General features: G+C 46.6%; 1 pseudogene; it reads left to right on the top strand.

Moving 5' to 3' along the window:
* Positions 1-1,719: 1,719 nt before the first annotated feature.
* LOC102254465 lies at positions 1,720-3,139 on the top strand (annotated as a pseudogene).
* The last annotated feature ends 2,531 nt before the right edge of the window (positions 3,140-5,670 follow it).

Here is a 5,670-nt window from a genome sequence, read left to right as displayed (position 1 = left end):
GAAGCTGTGGTCCCTGTCACAGTCACAGCTCCCCCCGCTGCAACATTCTCATGAGATCCTACTACCTAGACCTCCTGGGGTCCTAGGATAGCAGACAAGAGCCCAGTGAGCTTCAAACCAGGGGAGAAATGCCATTCGTAAGAAAGGACAAAACACCCAGACAGTGTGGCTCAGTGGTTGAGCATGGACCTGTGAACCAGGAGGTCACGGTTTGATTCCTGGTCAGGGCACATGCCTGGGTTGCAGGCTCAATTCCCAGTGTGGGGTGTGCAGGAGGTAGCCAATCAATGACTCTCTGTCATATTGGTGTTTCTATCTCTCTCTCCCTCTCCCTTCCCCTCTGAAATCAATAAAAAACATATATTTAGAAAAAAAGAAAGGACGAAACATCAATTTATCCCATAGCCATTCTCCTTCCTTCCTTCCTTCCTTCCTTCCTTCCTTCCTTCCTTCCTTCTTTCCTTCCTTCCTTCCTCCTTCTTTCCTTCTTTCCTTCTTTCCTTCTTCTTCTTTTCCCCCCCCTTAATGAAAAGCCTAAATGGCAGACATCTGTTTTGGAAATTGAGATTTAATAAGAGCAGGTAATACTCTGGGAGGCCCTGGCTGCTATAATTGCTTAACTTTTTAATTCAAGATTCTTCCTAAGAACTCAATGTCTAGGTTATATGACAAGACACATCAGGAATTAAATTTCTTTTTACTTTAGATAGAACAAAATTAAAGTCTCAGTAAATCTGCATTTTATGAAACCAGACCTTTCCTAATTATTGCAGGCCACAATCTCTTTCTCTTCACTGCCTTCCAGAATATTTTACACTTCTCATAGGCAATGAAAGATTATTATTTAACATTTCATTTTTTTTAAGTCTTGCTTCTGCTCTACATAAGCTGTAAGCCACTGATGGACAAAAATTATAATAATCATGGCTCATAATAATTTAAGAGGTTACTATATACCAGATGTATTAGGCAGGTTGGGCTAGGTTATGCTGCATTAACAAATGACCTCAAAATCTCAGTGGCCTAACATAACAAAAGTCTCCCTCCCTCCAGCTCCCGCCCTCCCAGCTCATTGTACATGTCCATTGGGATCATCTGGCAGCCTCTGCTCCACATAGACTCTCAGGATCTAGAGCAGTGTTTCTCAACCTTCTGGCCCTTTAATACAGTTTCTTATGTTGTGACCCAACCATAAAATTATTTCCGTTGCTACTTCATAACTGTAATGTTGCTACTGTTATGAATCGTAATGTAAATATCTGATATGCAGGATGGTCTTAGGTGACCCCTGTGAAAGGGTCATTCGACCGCCAAAGGGGTCGAGACCCACAGGTTGAGAACCACTGATCTAGACTGACAGAGGCTCCATCATGACCTGTGCTCCCACAGCCTGCCCAGCAGAGGAGGGGATGTGGCAGATTCTGCCCACCAGTGCCATATCCATATTCCTCACACCGCATTAGCCAAAGCAAGGCATATGGTCACACCTCACTTCAAATTGGGATGGTGCAGATCTATGGTGTGCCTGGAAGGAGGAGAGCTGGCAACAATTTGGGGGTAGCACTAATGAGTATACCAGGCATCGTGTTCGGCTTTGGACTCCTGTTGTCTCCATCCTTACAACGTCATGATAGAGGACTGCATAAGTCCCGTTCTTTTTGTTGTTGTTTTTGTTTTGTTTTTTAATAGTTTAGGAAACCAAGGTCACATGCTTTGTAAATGGAGGAACAGGATTTGAGACCAGTTCTGTTGGATTTCAACATCTGTGCTCATCACCTAAAGGCCACCCTGCTTTTTCAAGAACAGTGGGTTTACTTTCACTGAACTCACAGACTGTCGAGGCACAAAACTTGTGTTTTGTGTGCTTTAGCTCATTCAGTCCTCACAGCAACTTCATGAGGTGGCTTCAATGATTGGCCCATGCGAAGGGGAACCAAAGCTTAGAGAAGTTAAGATCTCACAGGGAAATGGATCCTTACCTAACCCCAAGGACTATTCTCTGAATCTACACTACACGCTGTGTTTCTTAGAATGAATGCTCCTCGTGAGAATCGCTTGCTTCTCCAAATGCCGGCTCCTCGACCTTATACTCTCTGACTGAATCAGATTTGGGGGCAGAGTGTGGGACTGACAACTCGGATGCTCACCAGAATGTGACATCCACAGTCCTGCTGTCACACCCGCTCATGGTTGCCCCACTGCCCCCGGCACAGCACCCTGCTTCTGGTGGTGAGTTAGCAAATCAAACACACACAGCAAAACCCCAGCCCACCACCAGACCAGAAAGAGACGATAGTGTCTTTGCCACTTTGCTGGCGCGTATAGAAGGTGAAGAAATGAATACATTCAGCACCACGTTCCCAGACGAAATCCCTACCATCAACATTTTTTCAAGACTTAAGGCAATAGGGAGGGGAAAAAGTCAAGATTGTGGCTCACTGAAATTAACTCTGCACTTAAATCATAATGACAGAACTCACTACTGACCTGAAGCAGAATCCAAAGACATTAGGATTCTGTGAGTCTAGCCTTTTTTGGGGGTGGGGTGTAGGGCTGGTGGGGGACACGGAGAGAACGCCATGAAGGCCGGGCACAGTGTGCCAGTACACGGTGGTGGGGTGCTGCCTGCCCACCCCCAGGTGCAGCAGCCGCCCCTCTGCCGCGTGTGCATCTTTGCACCTGACCACGTCCTTGCGAAGTCCGTCTTCTGGTACTTTGTGTCTCAACTGGAGAAGATGAGGAAATCTTCAGGGGAAATCGTCTATTGTGAGTAGGTGTTCGAGAAATCCCCCCTTCCGTTGAAGCACTTTGACATCTGGCTGCACTACGACTCCCACAGTGGCACCTGCAAGACCGGAGTACCAAGACCTGCCATCACCTGGTGCTACCGAGACACGGGGGCCTGGCACCAGGCCCGCACCCGCTCAATCCAGATAATAAAGGTGGAGGAAGGAGATCTCGGCCAGCAAGTGCCCAGTGGTCTTCATGCAGTTCCACGACTCCAAGATCAAGTTCCTGTTGCCTCATTGGGTCCTTCGTCTCCAGCACAAGCCAGGCTTCACCACCAAGAGGCCCAACACCTTCTTTTAGATGCAGGGCCTCCCTGTCCCTGGTCTGCCCAAATAAACTTCTTGTGAAAACAAACAAACAAAGACACAAAAAATCCTGTGAGTACAGACAGTAGGCCTCCTTCTGCCTCCACACTCCATGTGTAGGCAGCTAGATTCTTCTTTTTTTTTTTAATCCTTACGGGAGGATATTTTTCCTTTAATTTTTAGAGAGAGAGGGAGGGAGGGGGAGAGACACAGAAAGAGAAACATTGATGTGAGAGAGACACATCGACTGGTTGCCTCCTGCACGCACCCCTCCTGCATGCACCCCGACCAGGGCCAGGGATTGAGCATGCAATCGGGGTACATGCCCTTAACCAGGAATTGAACCTGGGACCCTTCAGTCCCCAGGCTGATGCTCTGTCCACTGAGCCAAACCGGCTAGGGCTAGGCTAGATTCGGATGCTCTGAATACAGAAAGGGCAGGTCTACCCTACACAGCTGTGCAGGTTGAGCAGCGCATGATGAGGACCCCGTTCGAGTAGCCTGTGATGTACCTGCCATGAGGAAGGGTCACAGACTGAGTCAAGGGGCCGGGTTTCTGAGCCAGTCTCCGGCCCCACCTCTATAACTGGTGTGGCTGGGCACATCTCTTACGCTTTCTGGACCTCCAAAACATCATGATTTTGTGAAGTGCATCCTATGAAGACTTTACTGATGATCACATTTAATGAATGCTTTATGTGCTCCAAGCCCTATTCTACTGTTTTCAGTCATGCAAATTTCAAAATAACCCTATGACGTAGGGTTACTATCTCACTTTTGTAGCTGAGGAAACAGGCACAGAGAGGTTAAATGACTTGTGCAAAACCATCTGGCTTCTACATTGTAGGGACAGGATTCAAATGCAGACAGTCTGGCTCCCCAGCTCAATTCCTAGCCCTTACATGCTATTGACTCTATTCTATGATTTAACAGTAAGCATCTAGAACCGTGGTCGGCAAACTGCGGCTCGCGAGCCACATGCGGCTCTTTGGCCCCTTGAGTGTGGCTCTTCCACAAAATACCATGTGCAGGCGCGCATGTACAGTGTGATTGAAACTTCGTGGCCCATGCGCAGAAGTCAGTATTTTGTAGAAGAGCTGGTATTTTGTGGAAGAGCCACACTGAAGGGGCCAAAGAGCCGCATGTGGCTCGCGAGCCATGGTTTGCCGAGCCGCAGTTTGCCGACCACTGATCTAGAATGAGCTAGTCCTGTTTACTCACAGTCGGTGGTGGTGATTAGCTTTGGGTGATCTACTGTAAAACAACTTAGAGGCGACTCCAAGAAGGCTAGTTAGCACAGCAAGGAGGCTGAAGATGTGTCTTCTTTAATAACTTCACGCTTCCTTAGTGCCTGACTGTATGAAGTGCTTTCCCTGGATTGTTTTATTTAAGCCTTTATAATATCCCTATGAGGTAAGTCCCCAAATTATTCCCATTTGATAGAAAAAGAAACCGAGGCACAGAGAGATTAAATAATCTGCCCACACACAGCTAATAAGCATCAGGCCCAGAGTACAAACCCTGGCAATATGAGTCCAGTGTGCCTGTACTTTAAACCAGTGCCGGGAACAAATCATGAGGGGTGCTGGGGCAGTAGGGGGAGGATCCTGTTGTAATGCAAACTCTGATTCAGTAGGTCTGGGGTGATGTGGAGATCCTACATTTCTCACAGCTCCCAGGTGATGCTGCTGGTCCACAGACCACACTTTGAACAGCAAGAGTTTAACCACAAGGCTTGACCACCCCGCAAGGGAGCAGTGATGGGAGCCAAGGCTACTTAGCCTCCAGATAGCACAGTGAGGTGGAGCTGAAAGATGTCGGCTGTCCTCAAGTATTTAAAGGATCTCCATTTGAAAAGCACATCAGACTTGACTTATAGAACCCCAAGGGACAAAGTGACAGGGATGTGTATCTATTTCCATCCCTGACCCTTCCCCTGAACTTCAGACTTCCATATCTAACCGCCTGCAGAACCAGCCACTGGGGTGTGTCCCTCAGGAAATCCAAACTGGATATATCCAAGGACACGCATTGCTTTTCCCAATTTTCCATGTCAACCACCCACATTGGGAACTTGGAACCATCCTAGACCACATTCAGTCAACCCAACATCCAATCGGTCATTAAGACCTGCTCATTTGGCCTTCTGTTTTTTTCTTTTTAATTTTAAATCAAGAAAAAAGTTGTATTACATTGTATAAGTTATAGGTGTACAACATGGAGATCTGATATTATAACATGGTGATTTGATATATGTACACACTGTGAAATGATCATCACAATAGGTTTAGTTGTCATCCATCAGCACACATAGTTTGTTTTTTCTTATGATGAGAACTTTTAAGATCTACTCTCTTAGCAACACAGCGTTGTTAACTACAGTCACCATGCTGCACATCGCTTCCCAGGACTTACTGATCTTATAACTGGGAGTTTGAACCTTTTGATCACCTTCCCCCCTTCCCCCTATACCTCACAATCTGGCAACTACCTATCCTCTGTATTTATGAGTTTGGCTTTTCTTCTTCTTCTTCTTTAGATTCCACAAAGACGTGATATCATGCAGTATTTGTCT

The sequence above is a fragment of the Myotis brandtii genome, unplaced genomic scaffold (assembly GCF_000412655.1).
Source record: "Myotis brandtii unplaced genomic scaffold, ASM41265v1 scaffold155, whole genome shotgun sequence".
NCBI lineage: Eukaryota > Metazoa > Chordata > Mammalia > Chiroptera > Vespertilionidae > Myotis > Myotis brandtii.
The sequence above is the reverse complement of the archived record's forward strand: the minus strand, read 5'-3'. Positions and strand labels throughout refer to the sequence as shown.